A 24,647-nucleotide genomic window follows, 5' to 3' on the forward strand; every position below is an offset into this window, starting at 1 on the left:
TCTGTCTGATTTTCCAGTCCAGCAACTCCGGACTCAACATGCTGTACTTGGGCTCTGAGGGCCATGAGCTGTTTGCACCAGGTTGGGGTCAGATACTTCGATCTAACCTCTTTTTTGAAAGGTCTGGGGAAAATAACATTGGAAGAGAGATCTGCTGTTCAAATTCAAGCCCTCCCGATTCTCTTGACTTAGCACCAACTAAGTCAAAAATATGCCTGGAAGGTTAAATGTTACATATGTAAAGTTATGCTTCCAAAGTTCCCCATTGCATGAATATGTGTATGTTTAAAACACCTGAATCAAACCCACGTCTAACAGCTAATACATTATAAAGATTTTGGATTTTCAAAGCCTTTTGTGAGGTTCCCCTTTGCGAGTTGCCTGCAGGGGAGGTGAGACAGGTTTCTAACCTTTGCAGTTGGCTCAATGAAAGAGCAAGAGGAAGAACACAGAGGCAGAAAGAGATCTCAAATTTCAACTTGTTGAGTGATCTTTGAAGGGCTTCCTGAATAAAAACCTTTAAAGAGAACTCCATACACTAGACTACATGGTCTGCATTTTGTCAATCAGGCTCACAATCACCATAGCAGGTAAAATGCATAGATCTATAGTAAGGATGGGATTCCCTAGTTTTAGCTATTGTATTTTTTGTTCCCTTTATACCAATTGCTATGTCTGGCGAACCATGATTGACAAGCCTATTCCAACACGGTTGTTGGTTTCAGTGTCCACCCTTGAAATGGACTCTTAATAACAGGACTAGTCCATGCTGCAGACTACCCTCTATAGCAGTCTATAGAATGGTTTCTCAACAGTTCTAACACACACTTTTCATATACAGTTTTAACCCAGTGTGGATGCAAAGTTTTTTTCAGCTCTGCTAGGATGTAACTGTGTTTCCATGAGCGCATACCATGGTGTATAGAGAATCATTGCCTCTGCCTAAGCAAGTCAGTTTGAAGAGCTCTTGAGCTTTTGGTGTGCAGGAGCAAAAGGGAGGGTTGCAAAGAAGACTTCAGCGGTGGTTTGTATAGTATCATTTTCTATTTTATAGCAAGTGTAAGGAGAAGATCCTTTCCTGCCCGCATTCCATCAGTCATTCCATTTTTGTAACTAGAATTTAGAATCTTTTAAAGGCTCTCTCACTGTATTGCCAGATTCTTTGCCTGTCCCACCATGGCATGCTGCTGTCTGCAGTTCTGGAAGAAACATTTCTTCTCACCAATTGACAGGAGGCAATGCTGGGACAGCAGGACTAGCAGCAGCAGTACCATCTTTTACAGGCCTCATGAATACAGATCTTTAAAGAGAATCCCATTGATGCCCATGCTCTGCACTTTGTGAGTCAGGCTCATGATCTCTGTAAGAGATGGGATTCAGAGCCCTACGGTAAGGACGAGGCTTAGCGAGAAGCATTCTCCAGAGGCTATGGCACTGGACTGGGAATCTAGGTTCTTTTCCTGGCTCTGTGGCTGACCAGCTGTATGAACACAGGCCAATCGAATTTCAAACATGTCTCAGTCCCATTTTCAAAAGTGGAAGTATCCTTGAAAGTTATTGTCACAGCTCCAGATGAGCATCCCCTCTTGGCCACTCACCAAACTGCTGTGAGGGGAATCATCTCACTGAGCCTCATGTGCTTTAGGCCTCCAGAGTCTGAACTGAGTCCAGGTAATGCCCCTGCTTTGGAGTCTCTAAGCGTACCCTAAGGGTGCAGATCTTCTGTTTAGCACCCCCTCTTGAGAGCTGAGACTTCACAGTCCAAGTGCTCAGCCCCGTCACAAGTGCTGACTCCTCAGATTCTTCGACATAGCCTGTCCCGCAACTCCAGCCATGTAGGTGTTCTGAGTCAACAGGTAAATTGGTCATGGGCACATGATAGGTGTAATATGTAACATTGAGGCAGACTTTGCAAAGGATCCTAAACCACCATTGCTCTTTATTTAGGTGCACGAGAAATACAAAGATCAGTACAAAAATAGTAAGCCCTATACACATTTCCCTGCCTCAGTTTCTTCACATTCCAGAGCAGTTTTTGTGCTGGACTCAGATTCCTCTGTCGGCATCCAGGTTTCTTCTGCTCCAGCTGATGGTTTGTTTTCTCTATTTTGGAGCTTCTCTCCGTCTCTCCTGGTCCATCTTTGACACTGATTGGTCCTACAGCTAAACTGAACCTTCCCTGCTATGAAAGCATGCCCATCTCTTGCTCTCATTTTTGCCCAAAGGTTCCTATGTGGCTCTGTGAGTCTTTCAAGTTTATATGTTCCACCCACCACCTGGTTCCTTTGTTCTGCTGCTGGTAACTTCCCACTCTCCAAACTCAGCCCACTACAGGTAAACTGGAAGAACTGGCTTATCCTAGCTCCCGCCAACCTCCTTAGCACACAGATTGAATGGTGAGAGTATCATCATTAAGGTTAACTACTCTCCATTGTATCTAGTCTGGGAGAGATGTGCTTAGGTGTGGATAGACATAGTTGCATTCCATGATAGTGGAATTTTCCTAAGAACAATTCACAGTATCAACCAGAATTCATAAATTGTACAGACAGATTCCCCAAAGGGTCACAGTTGCATTGGCACTTTTGAAAATGTTACCCTTCACCACTCTATGACTTGCTTCCCCATCTGTAAAATGTGGATAATTATATTTGTATTTTGTAAAGCACTTTTAGCCCAACAGAAGAAAAGCACAAAATATTTATTTTATTTTTTATTTTATTACTGGGCGCAGCCACACAAGATCTCCACGAATAAAGGTGTTATAGGTTTGACACAGGAAATAATTAGTTATATAATTCCATAAGAGCTGAGCTGTTTCTTTGTCTGATGGTTTTGCCAGACATTCCAGGTGTTCTCAGGCATTCTGCCTTTCAAGAATTCAGTGTTAGTGAGATTAAGGCAGTTGGATGTTTTAATGGTGGTTGTAGGAGAGAACGCGAGGGCTGGAGGGAGAGGAGGGAATAACAGAACAACTGTCATAAATATAAAGGGAAGGGTAAACCCCTTTGAAATCCCTCCTGGCCAGGGGAAAGCTCCTCTCACCTGTAAAGGGTTAAGAAGCTAAAGGTAACCTCGCTGGCACCTGACCAAAATGACCAATGAGGAGACAAGATACTTTCAAAAGCTGGGAGGAGGGAGAGAAACAAAGGGTCTGTGTCTGTCTGTAGTCGTCTTGGCCAGGGACAGAACAGGAATGGAGTCTTAGAACTTTTAGTAAGTAATCTAGCTAGGTATGTGTTAGATTATGATTTCTTTAAATGGCTGAGAAAAGAATTGTGCTGAATAGAATAACTATTTCTGTCTGTGTATCTTTTTTGTAACTTAAGGTTTTGCCTAGAGGGGTTCTCTATGTTTTTGAATCTAATTGCCCTGTAAGATATCTACCATCCTGATTTTACAGGGGGGATTTCTTTATTTCTATTTACTTCTATTTTTTATTAAAAGTCTTCTTGTAAAACACTGAATGCTTTTTCATTGTTCTCAGATCCAAGGGTTTGGGTCTGTGGTCACCTATGCAAATTGGTGAGGCTTTTTATCCAACATTTCCCAGAAAAGGGGGGGTGCAAGTGTTGGGAGGATTGTTCATTGTTCTTAAGATCCAAGGGTCTGGGTCTGTAGTCACCTAGGCAAATTGGTGAGGCTTTTTACCAAACCTTGTCCAGGAAGTGGGGTGCAAGGTTTTGGGAAGTTTTGGGGGGAAGGACGCGTCCAAACAGCTCTTCCCCAGTAACCAGTATTAGTTTGGTGGTGGTAGCGGCCAGTCCAAGGATAACGGATGTAATATTTTGTACCTTGGGGAAGTTTTGACCTAAGCTGGTAAAGATAAGCTTAGGAGGTTTTTCATGCAGGTCCCCACATCTGTACCCTAGAGTTCAGAGTGGGGGAGGAACCGTGACAACAACAGAAAAAGTTTTAACATGGAGCTTTTTTAAAAAAAGTGTTTTTCCCTATTTATCCTCATCACCTAGTCTTTGGGTGTGGAACAATATTGAAAAATTAATGTATATAACTTGTTGCCCAATGTCAGCACTGGTAAGCTTCTGTGATTGTATTTGAACTGCATATTTCACCAAATAGCATAGCACAGCAGCAATTGTAGAGCCCTGTTTATATTCTCTCTGCACTGTGAGCAGGGATTTTTCATTTCATACATCATTTACAGTTTGCCATAGTGATTCCAGGCAGCCAGGATATATTTTCAACACAAAGATAAGAAAGAGAAATATATATCATTTGTTGTGGAAGTTGGGCACATTGGGCTCAAATTTAATTACATATAACATAAAAAGTTGCATTAGTAGGGGAAAAAAGTAAACTATCCTTAACTTAGAGTAAAAGATAACTTCTTTTTGCTGTTCAGAAGTTCTGAATAGGCCTGGTGGACAGTAATTTCACTGCTCTGCCCATCATAGAGTTTATTCATAGCAACGATGATATACACACTGAATACAGGTATAATGCATGCATCAAAAAGCTGAGTATTTCAGGATATAACACAGTGCCTCATACCATCTTGACAGAGTCGCTGCTTTAACTACACTGATTATTGCTTAAAAGTGCAGCCCATTCCTTTGAGTCCTGCAGAGTCTGCAGGTTCCTGCTGGGCAGGACAATGCATTAGAATGGGGGTTCCCAGCAGGTATCTGCAGACTCTGCAGGACCTGAATGACCTTACAGGAATAGCATCTGCACTTCCCTGTTTTTTTATTTTGTTCATGGCCCTGCCACTGTGTCTCAGTCCTGACCTGGAGTAGTGATGGGTCGGAGGATGATTTTTACTAATAAATAAATGAAAATAAAATGAAAGGGTCTGATTCATCAGGTGCTGTGGGCCTTCACCTCCTACTAAACTCAAGTGGTGCTCAGCATTGCCGCACAAGAGCAGAACCAGACAGTTCCCCACTCTGAAAAGCTTACTAGTAAAATAGTTCAACTTAATGTTTATTCAATCCTTGGTCTCTTGGCTAAGATGCCAGAAAAGATGCCAGCTGTAATGTTTTTAAAGTATATATTTATCAAGTAGGAACAGCACCAATTTATTTTAGATAGAGGTTAGTGATTTTCCCTCAGTACTGTCTGCAGGTGGTTTTAAGCTAGAGACCTAAAGGTGAAATGCTCTGTATTCCATTCTGAGTTTCTTGAGCTATCTGCCCTCCTGGCCCTACATGTTTCAGTGACTGCTAGCTGTAACAAAACACGCATAGAACCCTAAACCCACAGTCTTGTCTGATTAATGTAAAGGAGGAAATGATTTGCAAATATTAAAAGGCAAAGTTATGCTCTTGAAAACCTATTGTTATACAAATCGGTGGAAGTCAACGCAATTGGTCCTGTTTACCGCAGGCCAAATTCAGACCTAGTGTTCCTATATGAAGCATAATCTGCTAGAACTCAGTCCTGCTAAATGGAGAGAACTCTGCTGATAATCTGGCTAAGTACTTAAGCCCATCAATGCACTTAAAGTTAAGCATGCAAATTAAGTGTTTTTTGAATTGGGCTAGAGTGCTGAGCACCTGCCATGATCAAACCCTTAAAAAATTGAGATCTGTCAACATTTTTCCTAAGTAGAGTATTTTAACTCACCTTTAAAATAATCTTTTTACTTACATATTATCTATAATATTTTTAATGTTTAGCAATTGATCCATTATATTCGGTTATAAATATATATATGAAGATGGTAATTGATGAGCATTGCCTTTGAAGACTCAGAGATAAAATTGTTGCATAGGTAGTGTGACGGGTTCAGTCACAGAGACTCCCTTGGGACTGTCACCTGATGTGCTGAGACTACCTCTGAGCCCATTTTCTCTGCCAGTTTGGGCCTTCAAAACCCTGCTTTGTTGAGCCAGATAAGCTAATCTGCTGCAACACAGACCCAGGGTCTGACCCATGCCCCCAAAGCTGCAGACTTAACTGAAAATGGCTTAGCAAGTGCTCCTGTCTCTAGCACCCAGACACCCAGCTCCCAATGGGATCCAAACCCCAAATGAATCCATTTTACTCTGTATAAAGCTTATACAGGGTAAACTCATAAATTGTCTGCCCTCTGTAACACTGATAGAAAGATATGCACAGCTGTTTGCTCTCCCAGGTATTAATTACTTACTCTGGGTTAATTAATAAGCACAAGTGATTTGATTAAATAAAAAACGTAGGATTTAAGTGGTTCCAAGTAATAACAGACAGAATAAAGTAAGTTACCGAGCAAAATAAAACAAAACATGCAAGTCTAAGCCTAATACAGTAGGAAACTGAATACAGGTAAAACTCACCCCAGAGATGTCCCAATAAGCTTCTTTCACAGACTAGACTCCTTCCTAGTCTGGGCCCAGTCCTTTTCAGACCAACGTTGTGGCTTATGGCCTGGGTCCAACAATCACTCATGCCCCCATCGTTACAGACTTCTTTTTCAGTTTCTTTCAGGCATCTCTTTGGGGTGGAGAGGCCATCTCTTGAGCCAGCTGAAGACAAAATGGAGAGGCTTCCAATGCCTTTTATATTCTCTCTCTTGTGGGTGGAAACCCCTTTGTTCTTCTGTGCAAAATCACAGCAACAAGATGGAGTTTGTAGCCACCTTGGCAAGTCACATGTCCATGAATGATTCAGCTTGTTGCAGGCTGATGCCATTGTTTACATGTTAGTTTGAACATTCCCAGGAAAGCTCAGATGTGGATTGGTGTCTCCCAAAGTCCATTGTCAGTTAAGTGTTTCTTGATTTGGCACTTACTCAGAATAGTCCTTTCTCAAGAAGCTGACCAAATGTTTCACTGATGCTATTTAGAATCAAACACACTGAGATTCAAGTACATAGCCAATATTCATAACTTCAAATACAAAAATGATACACACATACAGACAGCATAATTATAACCAGCAAATTACAACCTTTCCATAGACACATTTCTTGACCTCCTTTGTAGAAGAATTGGTACAACTATAGGACTTTGGTTGCAACAATGATCTATACGGTCACAGTTTGTGTCAATAACATCACAGGTAAATACTACTGTGCCCTGTACTTCTTCCAATGTGGTTGGTCTTTTTATTCTTATCCATATGTGTCTGAGTTTGCAAAATCCTGTAATGATGTCTTATGCCCTGGCTCAGGTCTTATCCCTGACAGATGATTACTATTATTTGTTTACATCACAATAGCATGCAAAATGTGCTAGTTTCTACTCTGACATGTAGGAAAACACAGTCCCAGTCCCTTGATATGCTCCTTCTCTCTCGGGACTTTCTCAATGTATTATAGTTTCTCAAGATTTTCTCAAAAACCTGGAATCAATAGCCTCCAGTTTCTCATGTCTCAAGGTCACAATAACCACCCATCCTGCATTTTGCAAAAACCTTTTGTAAAGCTTCATTTAATAAGCTTGCTGAGAGCTCCAGAATACAAAGTGAAAGTATGGGCTAGTCTCTGTTTCAAATATATACTTCTATAAGGTATGCAAACCCTGCATATGTAAAATAGCATAACATGACATGCTGTGAACTAGTTTACCATAATAAGAATTGATGCACCTTCAATCCAAGCTGGCTTCATCCAAGATGTCATGCTGTGTTAATCCAAACTGGGAATCTGATACTAAACTCTGGTGTACACTACAAATGTATGTTGGTGTAACTATGTTTCTCAGGGGTGTGGAAAATCCACACCCCTAAGCGACATAGTTGTACTTACCAAACTCCCAGTGTAGATAGTGCTCTGTTGACGGGACGGCTTCTCCCGTTGATATAGCTACCATTTCTTGGGGAGGTGAAGTACTTATGCCTATGGGAGAAGCTGCAGCACTGTAAGTGTTGAGAAGCCCTAAGCATCCACTGCCTCCAGCCCATTCCCCCTACTCTTACTCTTTTTGTGATGAATTGAATTAGAACTCCTATTTGCCCTAGGAATCTGCTTGATCACTTGCTGTTGTAACAGTTCACTGCCATCTATTGCAGCAACGACAACAACAACAAAGCTAACACTAATCAGGAGCAGTCTTAATTAAAAGGAAAACACATTAGCCTCAGTCTTGAAAACAAGATGACTTCTTGAACCATGACAACCACAAGAGAGGGAGCTTTCTTGAAAGCACTGATCCTTTGATATGGGTTTCTGGTATTAATCTGATTAGCAACAGATGTATATCTCAAAAATCAACAAGGAGCTTTTGATCCAACAGGCAGGAGTATAAAGAATCTAAAAGATGTAATAAACTGTTGTTTGTTTGTATATGAAAGGCTGTTATATGTGAAGGTCAGAAATCTGAGATCACCTCAGAGATATGGGAGCTTCTACTGCGGCACGACATGGCTGAGGGGACTCAAACTCCTATTGAAGTTAATAGGAGTATTTTCATTGGCTTTAATGGGAGCTGGAGCTGTCTCTGAAAGGGTAATATGGCCAACAGATAAAACAATATTGAAACCAACCGTAGCTGCTCCAGTTTTAACCCCCTGAAGGGGATATATAAAAGTGGCCTGAAGATTGGAAGAAAAATAATTGTGCCAGAAAAGCATTGTTATAATTAATTTATGAAAGAGAATCTGTATGGGTCCTAGAAAGCAAATGACTTAAGATTATCTTTCATAGTGTAAAAGGCTGAGTTTGCAATAATGGCAAAAATTCTTGGGTGTGTAATAATCAGAGCCTCAAATGACCCCAGGTTTTCTAACAATCACCTGTGAAACAACCCATCCATCTGACCCATCCAAATGTAAGGCATGAAAATCCCCCTTCTATACCACAGTCTCATACCAATCAATAACAATTCAATCCTGGCACAATTCAGGCTGAACCTTTTACCAGCCATCTACGACTGAATTTCAGTCACAAAATTAGACATCATGTTCTAGGATTTGATGTGAAAAATGCCACCACATGGTAGTACAGTAGGACAGCTTGAGAGATCTCTGTTTCTCCTGCCTGACAAAGTCACAGAACAGGAACTTGCAAAAAGTTTTAAATACCTGGAATTAAAATAACTGCCAGAAGACTGACAGCAGCCATTGGCCCCAACAGAAATAGACAGAAGTAAAAATGGACATGTAGTTAGTCCAGCCCAGAGACTTTGAGCACTGTTTGTCTTGTGTCCAGGTTCCAAACTGGAGGATGGATTTCACTCCCAAGTATAAAGAAACGAGAAGTCTTTGTGGCACCTTAGAGACTAACAAATTTATTTGGGCATAAGCTTTTGTGGGCTAGAACCCACTTCATCAGAGGTATGAAGTAAAAGATACAGGAGCAGGTATAAATACATGAAAGGATGTGGGTTGCTTTACCAAGTGTTAGGTCAGTTTAACCTGATACATCAATTAACAGCAGGATATCAAGAGAGGAGAAGTAACTTTTGAAGTGATAAGAGAGTGGCCCACTACAGACAGTTGACAAGAAGGTACTCCCAAGTATTTCATTTGTATTAAGCCCCCACTATTCCCTCTATGCAGGGGAAATGAAAGAGGAATTTTTTCTTCTTCTTTTTCTTCACCTTTAGGCAGAGACCAAGCATAAAAAATTTCAGCCCCAAATGTGATTTCTTTTCTTTTTTTCTTAAGTTATCAATGTTTAAAAAGTGGGGGTTGTAATGGAAAGTACTTTGCAGCCTATTGAGCATCCACTATAACAGGGGGCAGCGGGGTGAGAGTTCACTGTGGTACCCATTACAAAATGAAGGCTGAAAAAATGAGACTAGATCTCAACTATTACCTGCCTCCCACTCCACAATCCAGTGGTGTCTTTTTGTTTGATGAATATTGAAAATCTTATTGCAGCTTACATGGACTAACTGAATGCTTAGACTGCTGATATGCTGCTTAGGGACTTAGGTTTGGGAGAGGGACCCTGAAAATACCACTCCTCAAGCTTCCTGGGGCTTGGAGTATCAGAGAGCTGGTGCTTTCAGGGCAGGATTGGGGAAAAAGTACAGATGGCCTCATTATTGAGCACCCCTGCTGTCTAGTTAAGTGCAGTGTTACAGCTCGTCTCCTGGCTTGGCTGTGGGGATGTGCTACGAAGCAGCTCTCAATATACAGGGAGGTGAAATGGGACATATTAGGGGAAATGGCAGCCCTAGAGAAAAGCTGTGAGGTAATGATCACATTTCTGGTTAACACACTTGTGTATATGATGGCAACCACAAGGCATTTGCTTTTGAACAGAGCCCGATATTGGGTGAAGAAGTGACTTGAAAGTTCTGTTGAGCTAGTGTCCAGCAATGCCAGTCACGATTGGCAGGAATGTTATGATAATTTCTGTACCATTTATAGGCCCTTGGCCATCTTACCCATGTGTGTTACTCCCAAGGCACTCCTGTCCACAGAGTGGCTCACTAGTTTCTACTTCTGCTTGCATTTTGCTTTACCTCCTGCAGCTGACATCTTTCCTGCCATCTGTGTCTTTTCCGCAAGGTAACTCTCTTCACTGCTGACTGAGATCCTGAGGGATTCTGTCAGCCTCACTTTTACCCTTACCAGTTCTTTCTCATTTCTTTATCTGACTCTTTCTTCTCTGGGGTCTGGACTTCATTCACTGGCTGAAAATTGAGCATGAAGGCTGGCCATTCAGCCCCAGATGACAACAATGTAGACGGGGTGGGAAAAGCTACCCTTAAGATGATAATGTGAAGAATAACCTTAAAGAATGTCCTAAGAATCCAAGAGCCTGCATCCAATGACCTTTTGTCCATTCAAAGAGCAGTTCTGTAATTTTTACCTCTGTGCCATGTGCATAGCATCCCAAAGAACACATTGAGATGGGCTGCTGAAAGTAAATAGAAGCAGTCACGGAAAATACAAAATACTTGGGCTTCCTGCAATGTATGGAAAAGCTACTTCTTTCCTGATCCTTCAGCTGGCATTCAGTGCTTAGCATTCTGTCATTGGAATTCTATCAATACCTTTAATAGAAGGAGAAGGTATGATATGTGCCAGTAGTTGCCCAAGGCTGGCTCTGCTGAAGAGGTAGGTTATAAAGGGTGAGGAAATTAGAAAATGTCAGAGGAGAAAGGAATGACAACAGTTTGAAGCAAGTTTGCTTATTGAGAAAATTGGAGTTGCTGTTTCCTTCTCTCTCTTCTATGTGAGGCTGCCCTTTTGCTGCTCCTCACTTCATCCTAAAGCTCAGGTACAGGCACCCACCCCAAATTGCATTCCCAGGCACTCTGCATGTAATGTAGTTTCCAAACATTGATAAAGCCTGAACATTTCTGCAGAGAAAGATGTTTAGAAGCCATCTAAGGAACACACAAAATGCTCTGTTCACACCTGTTACTATATCCACCCTACAGCTGCTTAGCCACTCAGTGGGCTATGAAACACCTCAGCTGTTCTTTAACTATTTCTCACTAGTTGCATGCGTATCCAACAGCATATTCAACAGAGTGGGAAAGCCATCTGAAGGGAATCAAGGGTGGCAACACAGAACATTTCAGCTAGTGCACATTTCCTTGACTAGGCTTGCAGACAGCCTCTTTTAATTGTGTGTGAACCATATATCCATTCTTCAGAAGGTGTTGCTATGAATTTTCCCCTCTAATAAGTCTAGTAAATACCCAGAATAGCCATTTATAAGGGTGCTAATTAAGTGAATTCTACTGTAAATTGCATTTTTTTAAAAAAAACCCTAAATTATAATTATATACAACTCCTACAAATGATGGTCATTTGAGTTGCTTATGTTTGTACTCCACGGGCAGCAATTTACGCAGTGTTTTTTCCAGGAGACAGCTGGGGGTTAGCAAGCTCATCCTACAAAATCATAGGTATTTTAAACACCTTGGAATAAACTATCATTTATATTCATAAAGTACAAATATTTACACAGAAGTACCTGTAGAATGTGCTTGGAAGCTATTTGCAAACTGACTTGAAGAAAAGCTTTATATCTTATTGCCACAGGCCCAGGCTTCAGTTTATAGTTAATTTATATGCTGTTCCTCTGAAATACTGTAACTTTTATTATTAATCAATATAAACTCAAAGTATCTTGAGTTCTAAGAAATAAAAAGCGACTTCCTTCACTAGGTGAGCGCATAGGGCCAAGTTCAGAATGAATGGACACTGGGTCCACTCCACTGGTAACATCAATGGAGCTGGACCCACATATATCAAGTGATTACACAAAGTCCAGGTTTGGCTCATAGAGTCTGCTAGATTGCTGTCTATGATGCTTCAGAAAGGGCTGAACAAATGACCTCATCCTGGTTGCTGATGTTAGGATTTTTCTTAAAATCCGAACACAAGGTAAGACCTCTTCCATGCTGCGGTACATTATGATCTCAGAAGGTTTTAAACAAATTCTCTTTTGACCCACTTTCTATAACTCTCAAAAGGATGAAGATATATCCTCCTCCAGACATATGTCTGCAACACTCTATTGAGTTCTCCAAGCCACTGTCAGCATGTAGGGGGGCAGCTATTACCATCACCAATGTTTGTGATAATTTGGTATATCACTGTAAATTCTGTGGGTCAATGTAGTTTTCTTCCATGATATATGGTGGCAGGGCTCATGAAATACTGAAATTGTTTTAAGTGGTCAGAGCATCTGAGGAGTTCAGAGTGAGGTTCAATGCAGCTGAGAAAAATCAAAGTGATCCAGGTTGTTTGAAGAAGATAGAGCATCCAAGGGGATGAATGGGACGCAGTGAAGAGCTAGGAGATCTGAGCAGCCTGCAGTGTGAAAAGAGATTAAAGGGGCTCCTAGTAATGCTGAGCAGAAAACATAGTCTTGAGTGATATTATTATTTATCTTCATGTGGATGGCTAGCAACACATTTTTCTGATGCTCCCAGCAGTCTTATAGCAAACTGCAAAACATTATAAGTTTATTCTGATGTGATGGTAAGTTGTTGGAAGATTTACCACTTTGTGTAATGCCTAGAGAAATAAAGCAATAGTAGCAGATTCAAAGTGGATGTTGTGATCTTTTCCTGCTTATTTGTTAGCTATGTCTACATTGGCATGCATATTCAAATACTGGATCATTCTTGCATGTGCTTCCCCTACCCATTCCGAGTATCTACTTACGCTGTGCTGAACCCAGGTATGACTCTGTGAATACGTGTACCTATATCCTGACTGCCTGACAACAATCGTTGTTACGTGATACTAGTGCCACCATTTTGGGGGTAGTATCCGAGGGTTGTGTATATCATAGGGAGACACTCTAAGAACTGTTTTGCTGTGTGTTATTGGTACTGTCCCATGCCTTCACACATTTGCCGATGGCAGTTTCTGATCACGTCTCCCCTCATTGTTATTCCCTGCAAAAGTGGGTGGAAGACATGGAACAATGGGATGATAATCTGGTTCTGCTCCTGCTCCTTATTTCAGCGTAAACGGTGATGCAGTGGAATAGGTGATTGGCAAGGTGCTGGATGGAATTTGGGCATCTGACATGTTGAAGGTGGCTGACTTTGAGGGTCAGTGATCATTCATTCAATTCACATGGTACTGATATGGTGAATGCCGGTATTGCCACAGAATGCCTTTTGTCTGGCTGGCTGCTTCTGGTGCAAGAGAACCAGTATGGTGAGGTGGGATCACATAATTTTGTAAACTTGGGATGAGTAGTAGTGATTCCTCTGAATGAGGAAACAGACCTTCATGGAACTGTGTGAGGAGCTTGCACCAAACCCCCAGCAGCAGAACACTTGATTCTGTAAAGCCATATCAGTTCAGAAGGGAGTTGCGATTGCCCTGTGGAAGCTGGCACCGCCAGACAGCTATCGATCTGTTGTAAACCACTTTGGGGGTTGGAAAGTCTACTGTCGGGGTCATGATTGTGCAGGTTTGTGAGGCAATTAACACTGTGATTTTCCAAGGTGGGGGGGTTTCCATAAGAAAAGTTCCAGAAATAATAGATGGATTTCAGAGAATGGGTTTTTCAAACTTGGTAGCAGACATTCTGAAATGCTTCGTGGACCACAGAGGCAGATTCATGAATACGAACATGGGAAACACTAGAAAGCTTCCTGATGCTAGGATGCTATGGAGATCAGAATTGTCCTTGAAGGGGGAAGAAATTATATGGTTCTCTATGGTGTGTCTATGCCAACATATATTTTGGGAGACTCTATATACCCACCAACTTGCCTCATGAAACCATATTGTGACCTCAATGACCCTGTACAAAGGGAATTCAGTTAGAAGTTTAATAGCTGCAGAATGGTTGAGGAGTGTGCATTTAGTAGGCTCAAAGCTCATTAGCGTTGCCTATGCGCTCATCTGGCTGCCAATGTGGCAAACACCTTTTGTATAATCTTTGCCTGCTGCACACTCCATGATGTTTGGTAGGGGACTGCTTCTGTCCCAAGTGGGCTCAGAAAAAGTTCAGTTAACAAAATGTGCAGGCAGCTGGATCCCACCCACGTGCACAGTGGTTCTGGTTCCCAGTGGAAAGTGAAATCAGGGATGCCATATATGGATACATCTTGGCACAGCAGGAAGGCAGAGGACAACATCCTGTCCAGCTGCTAGAAATGCATGAGGGAACATTTGTACATGCTTGTGCAGCTACATAGCTTTGTGAGGGTGTTCTTTCCCTGTAGCCAAAGGACATTAGCCATTCATTCCTGTGACACTGCACACATTAAAGACAATTATAGCAGGGCAGCTTCATTGGATTTGTGCTATGGAGGGTTGTGGCAGAGCTGTAATGAGGTCATTGTGCAATGTTTTTGGCTTCCCTATTCACATTTGTGTACAGCCCTCTGTTATTGGGAGCACTCAATCTCTCTTCATGCTCTTATGAAGATTTGCTTGGGGTGGGGGCTATGCAGCCATTCTGATTTTTGACCGTTCATTTTCTTGTAATCTTTTCCAAAATTAAGCTATCTGCAAAATTTCTATGATGAAAATATCTTTCCATTGTATCAGCATTTAGTAATACCCTTTCCTGACATGACAACCTTTGTGATCCTATAGTTCAACAGAAAGGAAAACAAATGTATTAAATCTGTCTCCTATTAGCAAATGACTATGCTCCCATGGACTACATCCACAGTTTTAATTCCAAACCACCTTCTTGAAATGTCACAATTACTTTTTTATGTCCTTCAAAGATCACATTGGGGGTGGGAACCGAATCTGTTAGGTTGTTTCTAATGAATTTCATTTTAACAATTCATTTTCATAGAGTTACACTGGCTGAAGGCATAGAACCTCATTGTTTCCACCAACATTGAATGCTTCAGGATGTACCAGGTAATCTGATTCCTTTTCATATATTTGAATGGATATGCCTTTTATACTTGTTGTTAGGTATTTAAATTTTTCAATCCTCCTGGCTTTGTCAGAGTTATAGATTTTAAGCCTCTATTTTCATGGTTTGTAGCTTGCTCTTATATATTCTTTGTGAATTGTAATATGTTTAATAAAAATATTTCCCCTGGTTTTTAAGCTATGAGTGCAAAAAAGGGTGTCCGTTTCAGACACTGTTTCATTTTGGTGTTTGTAAGTAAAAATATTTTGTTTTAGTAAATGAAGCTTTGCAGTGCATTAGCCTGAAATGTGAAATAATTGCACATTGCACTGCACTCCAGCCACACCTCATCCTTCCTCCAACCGTGCCCTTTACCCATGGTAGCATGGGGAAGGTGGAATTGTCCAGGGAAGCCAGAAGAGGCACTAGCAGGATACAAAACCTATGCTCCAGAACAGGATTGTGCCAATACCTGCACTGAAGCACAGTGAGGAGAAGCAGCAGACTCCTTGCACACTCTTTTTCTTCACCTGTGCGGGGCCATGGAGAATAAAAGGTGTGATGCAAAACCTATGGAGTGAAAGATGAAGGTATTTTAATTTTTGATGGCTTAATGTAAACAGATGCTTGAGCCTCTCTGATATTCATGAGGAAGCTCTTTACACCCACATACAGCATTGTGCTTGGATATGGAAGCCTGAAGGCCTAATGTCTCATAAGCTACAGAAGCACTGTAACAATCATTATTCTGTGTCAGGACAAAATTACTTTGTGGGAGCATTGCATAATGTCTAGTATATTAATCACTAGAGATATTTTGCAGCACTCAATTACATTATGAAGGCTGGGTTGTGTTCTGATCTTTCTAATGGTCACATATGAAGCACTGAAGCCTCTATTATTTTATAATAAGTAATGCATACCTGGCAGAATAATGCACTATGCACATCCTCTCCTATATGATTCTAAAGGTCAGCTAGTAACTAGAATATTTTTGTCCTCCAGAATGTTTCACCTAAAGAGTTCATTAGCAAGAATGGCTTTATCTTTTCAGTATGTTCTAGCAACATACTATCATGCACAGTACTGAGTTTTTTGACTATTTTGTTTTAAACAAAGTAAAACTGCGTCAGCATGGCCAGTGCACATTCACTTAGAGTTATCAAGTTGAAAGAGTTTCAGGATCTAATGAAGGCTACATCTACACTACAAGCTAGGGGTGTGATTCCCAGCTCGCGCACACATGGCGACTAGCTCTCATTAAGCTAGCGCAAATATAAGTAGCTGTTCAGCCATGGTAACACAGGCAGTGGCAACGTAGGCATAGCTTAGCCATGCTGAGTACAAACTCACCTGAAGCTGGTGGGATACGTATTTGGCACAGCTCTGCTATTCTGCTGCTGCCCATGCTACCATGGCTACACTACTATTTATACTTGAACTAGCTCAATGAGAGCTAATGTGAGCAAGTGTACATGAGCTGGGAATCACATTCCCAGCTCGTAATGTAGACATGGCCTATTCCAGTCTTCACTATGAAGACATCACACAGAGAGCACCCAGAACACTGTAAATTCTGTGAATTGCGGTTTCAAATTCTAATCTAATAACTGAAATACCAATTGATATTTCTCTAACTTATGGATTCTGTGATCACTAACAGGTGTTTAGCGTGGACGCTGACTACCATATCTTGCAAAAACGCACATTTAAACCTTAACTTTTAAACTTAGGAACTCTGCACCAGGCATTAGCAATTGTTAAATACAGTATCCAATTTCATAAACATAAAACTCTGACACTTAGCACTGAGAAATGTCCATTTCAAATGTATTTATCCAAAGTTTTAATATCTCAAGCGACTTAAATTCTCCTGGTCATTTTGCACATTTTCACAAATGCAAACTGAAAAATTGTCTGTTTTTCAAAAGTTCTTTATAACTACCTTTTAGAAAGACACATATCAGAGGAAAATAAGTGTTTTGATTGTGTAACTGATATTGTATATTTTATTTCTAAGTCACAAAAAGCACGTCCAGAAATAACTTGTCTGCTAACAACTTGTTGGAGCCATCAAAAATAATACCCTCCTCCAGCAAAACACTTAAGCACAGGCTTAATGTTAAGCATGTAAACGTTACTCAAATATTCTAAAGTTCAGCTTCTGCTTAAGGCTTTGCTGGATGAGGCAAATTCAAGGAGGAAAAAAACAATATCAAAATCTTACCAGCTTGCCTGAGTAAGATGTAAATTAAACCCAAGGACCTCAAGATCTGGACCCATAACATTTCTTTTTTAAGAAGTGTCCTGCTCTTCTGCCTTTCTTAAATGTTGTAAGCTTTGTGTCATGTCATGGTCTCTTAGTGATCTGGCTGATCTGGAATCACTCTCCCCCAAGTATTGTTGGGAATCTGTGCTTTTGAAAGGATCATTGTGATGGTATAGACTGGCAAAAAAACAGCAGGACTTTGCAACAGCCCTGGGGTTACACCCAATCAACAGGCCATATGTTTAGCACCTATGCCATAAACAGACTACTGTGTGTGCATGCTCCCAGGTGTAATGTCAAAGGGACCATATTTGCAAGCATAAACGAATGACATTCAATCATGTGCATAGGCAGTGTTGTAAAAGTCACAAAGAAAGTAATTTACTGCACTAGTACAGTATGCAATTCATTTGTTACAATCAATTTTTCATTATATAGGAATATAGTATATTGTGTTCATGTTTTTTCTAATTTGGTAGCATAACTGGTAATGTGTAAAGTTTGTCCTCATCAAACAACTGACATTTGAGAAAATACTGAGATGAAAGCAATTTGCTAATAAAACAATTTCACCATATTTTTGATGAAGTTTTTCAGTTAGAAACAAGAGACTCGACTTCCAGCATTATGTCCAATACCCTCTCAGCTATGTTCCATTGCAGCCTAGGGAGTTTTGCCTGAGCAGAAATAGGGTGTGGACTTCGGGATCTCACCCATTGTATGAGTTGTTAGCCACTTAGCTTTCATCTGTATTAGCATCAGTTGTGTACAGTGTTCAGTGATCAACGTTTTAAAGTCAGGTTTCAGAGTAGCAGCCGGGTTAGTCTGTATCCGCAAAAAGAAAAGAAGTACTCGTGGCACCTTAGAGACGAACAAATGTAGCTCACGAAAGCTTATGCTCAAATAAATTTGTTCGTCTCTAAGGTGTCCCAAGTACTCCTTTTCATTTTAAAGTCAGCATCTATTGGTAATTGTCACAGAGGTGTCCTTTCTGTTCCAAAGATAAAGGAAATATGATTGTATCTCACAATAGTGACTGCAGGCAAATGTTGGCTCTTGAATGGCAACCATTCTGAGCTAACATTCCTATGACATGTGTGCGGTGTGCGTTGTATATTTTAAAGTGAAGTTAGAAGTTGTGAAAGGTGCTCAGCTGACAGAACTGGATCACGAAGACCTCAAGCCACAAATACGTGCCTGAGTGCTGATCCTATTGGCTTAAAGGGTAGTTTTCCAACTGGATCATAACAGTTTCGTTTCTAATCCTTTGGGTTATGCTCTTGAGAGAAAAGTTAGTTGAGTTAGTGCCAGCTCTGGTGGTGACTCTTACGTGCCATTATTAGCAACGATACTAGGGGCACCAAATCGTTTGATAGGTCAAGTGGCGTCATCTTTGTGTTATTTTGTGATTGGGCTGGGTTTGAACCAGCCCTCTAGAGACTACATGGCACAGTATTAGCTCTCAGTCCCATCCCATCTTGCACTGGGACTTGAAATGCAATTTCTTCCTCCAACTTGAGTGAAAAATTTAGACCATTACCCCCTTGTCTCAATATTAGTATCTACTTATGTAAATTAACATATGTCAAAATAAAATTTGGCTAACAGCAATATTTTTGGTTATTGTGCAAGTCCTGTTTTCAACAAAGAAAAGCATGGAATTACTGATAAAATTCTGATACCGTTTTAACCCCCTACAAAATTGCCACCATTGTGCGTGACTTTTACCGCCGTACTCGTTTTAACTTGGACCATACATGAGAATCCTAGGAAGGTGATGCAATTTAAACATCCTGAAAAAATACTTCTTTAAAGAATAAGACATTAATGCATATTTTATTAACATTGTAGCTTATGCCTTTAGCAGGTTTCCTCTGCAGATTCTGAAGAGGGCTTCAGCTGAAAGAGTGAAAGTGATATTATGAGATCCAAACATCGCATGAAGGAAAAACATTGAACACTATTCTCCAGCTCAGTTAGCAATTATTTAGCATGATCTCCAAAAGCAGATAGTCATTCATATAGTGAAATACATTATACATCAGTTTGTGCTATTAACTGAATTTCTATTAAAATGCAAGTAAGTCTAAATTTATGAAGAAAATTAATTAACTAATAAGACATTTCATATTGCTGTGACAAACTCTCATTAAATGTTCTCTTTCTCCCTCGTACTCACAATACAAGAGTTTTGATCACCCAAGAGTTCTGAAGGAACTCAAATTTGAAATTGCAGAACTACTAACTGTGGTATGTAACCTATTATTTAAATCAGCTTCTGTTCCAGATGACTGGAGGATAGCTAATGTGACACCAATTTTTAAAAAAGGCTCCAGAGGCAACACCAGGAATTACAGGCTGGTAAACCTAACTTCAGTACTGGGCAAACTGGTTGAAACTATAGTAAAGAACAGAATTATCAGACACATATAGTCAACATGGTTTTTGTAAAGGGAAATCATGCCTCACCAATCTACTAGAATACTTTGAGGGGGTCAATAAGCATGTGAACAAGGGTGATCCAGTGGATATATAGTGTACTTAGATTTTCAGAAAGCCTTTGACAAGGTCCCTCACCAAAGGCTCTTAAGCAAAGTAAGCTGTCATGGGATAAGTGGGAAGGTCCTCTCTGGGATCGGTAACTGGTTAAAAGATAGGAAACAAAGGGTAGGAGTAAATGGTCAGTTTTCAGAATGGAGAGAGGTAAATAGTGGTGTCCTGTGGGGTCTGTACTGGGGCCAGTACTGTTCAGCATATTCATAAATGATCTGGGAAAAGGGGTGAACAGTGAGGTGGCAAAATTTGCAGATGATACAAAACTACTCAAGATAGTTAAGTCCCAAACAGACTGCGAAGAGTTACAAAGGGATCTCACAAAACTGAGTGATTGGGCAACAAAATAGCAGATGAAATTCAATGTTGATAAATGCAAAGTAATGCACATTGGAAAACATAATCCCCACTATACATATAAAATGACGGGGTCTAAATTAGCTGTTACCACTCAAGAGAGAATCTTGGAGTCATTGTGGATAGTCCTCATGAAAACATTGGAATTGGAAAAGGTTCACAAAAGGGAAACAAAAATTATTAGGAGATGGAACAACTTCCATATGAGGAGAGATTAATAAGACTGGGACTTTTCATCTTGGAAAAGAAACAATTAATAGGGTATATGCTAGAGGGCTATAAAATTATGACTGTTGTGGAGAAAGTGTTATTTACTCCTCATAACACAAGAACGAGGGATCACCAAATTAAATTAATAGGTAGTAGGTCTAAAACAAACAAAAGTATTTCTTCACACAATGCATAGTCAACCTGTGGAACTCCTTGCTAGAGGATGTTGTGAATGCCAAGACTATAACAGGGTTCAAAAAAAGATTGGAATGGGCAACAAGGGATGGATCACTTGATGATTACCTGTTCTGTTCATTCCCTCTGAAGTACCTGACATTGGCTACTGTCTGAAGACAGGATACTGGGCTAGATGGACCTTCGGTCTGACCCAGTATGGCCATTCTTATCTTCTTAACTCTTCTGAAAAAATACATAATAAAAACCATAAATTTTTACTAAATTTTTGAATGTTGGATCTAAATAATCATGTTAGATAATCATAAATTATCTGGTTTCATCCCTTCAAGCTTTACCTTTTTCTGTCATATATTGTAACATTTAGCTTAATTTTAAATACCAACAAAATATACAGCTATCTTTTTCTCTCTTTGCCATGACTGAATGATGGAAATGCAGGGATTTGTTAAAATAGCTACAGTTTTTGGTTAGATAAAATGCAAAGGTTGGGATAATATAAAATATTCAAAACACAAGTGGTTTCTGAAATAGAGAAGTAAATAGCGTTCAGCATTTCAGTTAGGGAATATACATGTCACTGGTAAATTATCATTCATTTCTCTAACTTCTTATATTAATAACTAATATTCTATAACATCTTCCTCTGAAAAATCTTGATGCACTTTACAAATACAAGGGTGAAATTCACCTTTGTGCGGAAGACCAGCACAAGGTTTATGCACCACTTAATAAATTGAACATCATAGCATCTTGGTGGGGTAAGGAAAAAGCTATTATTTCTATATTTTCATAGGGGAAAGATCAGTGTTCATTTTTTTTCCAGTTGTAGGGAGCTGTTCAGGCTTTTCTCTTCTTGACTGTCAGGTGACAAATACAATTTATAGTTTAAAAAAAAAAGATATTCCTAGATATTTTCAGTTTGGTTCCCTATTAACCTAAACATCATGAAAGAGTGGCTGGGCTGGAGACAGGGACCTTATATAGTTTGGGATTCCCTCTAGGCCTTTTCCACTCGACTTATCCAGAACACTTTATCCAGATCTGGGAGAACACTTCATTCAGTTCACTGGGGTCCAAAAAACGCAGTTTAACTCCAGATTTCATCACTCGGGTTCCTTTATTTGGCATACAGCAAAGCTACTCTGAGTTGATCAGACTCTAGCATGGGGGGGGAGGGAGGGGCGTGTAGGATGTACCACATATCCAAAGTTACACCGAAATCCTCTCCCTTTATATACATTTACACAACTTATTGCATTTACTATATATGAGATCACACATTTTTGGATTAGCTTGGTCACTTTGCATGAACCAGTCCCTATGCAGCATGCTCGACCTCCTCTTTACATTCCTAACTTATCTTATCCATTGTTAGTAAAGGTTTCCCTGGATGTTCTCCCTCTCATCTTATCTTAGCTGGCTCAGATATTTTGTCTTTTTTAACCTAATGATCTGTTTATCTCCCTAATTCTATCTTCCAAGAAATAAAACCTCCCTTCATCTGTTCATTACTCAGTCAGGCCAGGCCTCAGCTACATGCCCCTGCTTCTTTCTTTGTTTTATATTATCGCTTGTATTATTTGCATCATATTCCTATCTTTCTGTGTTCTTCTTTTCCAGTTTATTACCCAGCAACAAGATCACAGTAGTTGTAATTATTTGAACCACCGTTAATATTAGGCTTAAAGTACAAATCGGGGGGGCAAGTTCACCTCCTCTAGTACAGTCCACCTGGGTGTAATTCCACATTTTAAATTTGCTCTGCCTTTAAAGCATCCTTCAGTAATTCTAATTTTGCTTTTATTTTAATTACATTATGAAAAACTGGTACAAAATATAAAAATCTTTCCATTTATCACCACAGGAAATTTAGGAAAGAACATGTGAAAAGAACATGAGCCAGTTAAAATAACATTCCCTGGGTCTATACCAGAAGTGGTCCTCTTCAGCCACCAATCAATACTTGTCTTCACCAGGACAAGCAGTTTTTACTTAACCAACATTCCAGTGTCTCAACCATACTGTGCAATTTGGGGACTGACCCCCTCAGAGTGAAATCACATGCCAGCACCTCTGTCTGTAAAGATATTCCACCTGTGCACGTAAGTGTCCCCCAGCTGCAAACAGTGGTACAAGTCTGGGGCTTTTGAGACCTTGCATTATCTTGCAATAATATCTGAGGAGGAAAAACAAACAAACTTCTTTCACACCATATGAGTTATAGTGCTTTTTACATTTAACTTCATGGCGTTGGACCCTTGTTAATTTTCTTACCCTGTACCAGTTATTACCACCTGTCATAAATATAAAGGGAAGGGTAAACCCCTTTGAAATCCCTCCTGGCCAGGGGAAAGCTCCTCTCACCTGTAAAGGGTTAAGAAGCTAAAGGTAACCTCGCTGGCACCTGACCAAAATGACCAATGAGGAGACAAGATACTTTCAAAAGCTGGGAGGAGGGAGAGAAACAAAGGGTCTGTGTGTCTGTCTATATGCTGGGTTTCTGCTGGGGATAGACCAGGAATGGAGTCTTAGAACTTTTAGTAAGTAAGCTAGCTAGGTATGTGTTAGATTATGATTTCTTTAAATGGCTGAGAAAAGAATTGTGCTGAATAGAATAACTATTTCTGTCTGTGTATCTTTTTTGTAACTTAAGGTTTTGCCTAGAGGGGTTCTCTATGTTTTTGAATCTAATTACCCTGTAAGATATCTACCATCCTGATTTTACAGGGGGGATTTCTTTATTTCTATTTACTTCTATTTTTTTTTATTAAAAGTCTTCTTGTAAGAAAACTGAATGCTTTTTCATTGTTCTCAGATCCAAGGGTTTGGGTCTGTGGTCACCTATGCAAATTGGTGAGGCTTTTTATCCAACATTTCCCAGGAAAGGGGGGGGGGTGCAAGTGTTGGGAGGATTGTTCATTGTTCTTAAGATCCAAGGGTCTGGGTCTGTAGTCACCTAGGCAAATTGGTGAGGCTTTTTACCAAACCTTGTCCAGGAAGTGGGGTGCAAGGTTTTGGGAAGTATTTTAGGGGGAAAGACGCGTCCAAACAGCTCTTCCCCAGTAACCAGTATTAGTTTGGTGGTGGTAGCGGCCAATCCAAGGACGACGGGTGGAATATTTTGTACCTTGGGGAAGTTTTGACCTAAGCTGGTAAAGATAAGCTTAGGAGGTTTTTCATGCAGGTCCCCACATCTGTACCCTAGAGTTCAGAGTGGGGGAGGAACCTTGACACCACCTCTCTTGTACCAGTTTTTTAATTTTCTGTGGTGGTAAAAGAGGGAAGTTTTCTTTGTTCTATGTTACTTACAGCTGCTTTTACCTTATATAGCATATATTTCCCCTCTACTGCACATCATTGTTCTTGCCTTTTACCTTTCATGATAGCAGATTAACTCTATCTTGTACATCAAAAAAACATTTACAACATACTTAAGAGTTTTTAACTATTATATGTAATACATTCTTTGTTTTGTTGATTTTCAAAATACAGTACTGTACTCTAGTTGCTAATTCTTGCTGAAACACTTCCCTGTGTAATGGATGCAGTACCTCTGCCGCTAGTTTCTGTTGAAGTGCTTGGCCATATTCCCACAGTGTCTCTGTGTCTGCTTAGTTTCAGGGTGACATATCAGTCCCGAACAGCTCAGATCCTGTCAAGCTCCTTCCAGTTTCATTGCTGCCCCACCTTGGCAGCTTTGTGCAATTTAAAAAGGTACTTTTTTGTCCATAAAGTCCTTTCAATAGTTTTTAACCATTTTTAACCAAACTCCAGTGACTGCCGATTCGTGAAATACGATAACATTTGGCACATGAATAAACTAAACATTATTAAACAATATTTCCTAAATAGATGTAACCCTAA

Source organism: Lepidochelys kempii, chromosome 8 (assembly GCF_965140285.1).
Source record: "Lepidochelys kempii isolate rLepKem1 chromosome 8, rLepKem1.hap1, whole genome shotgun sequence".
Taxonomy (NCBI): Eukaryota; Metazoa; Chordata; order Testudines; family Cheloniidae; genus Lepidochelys; species Lepidochelys kempii.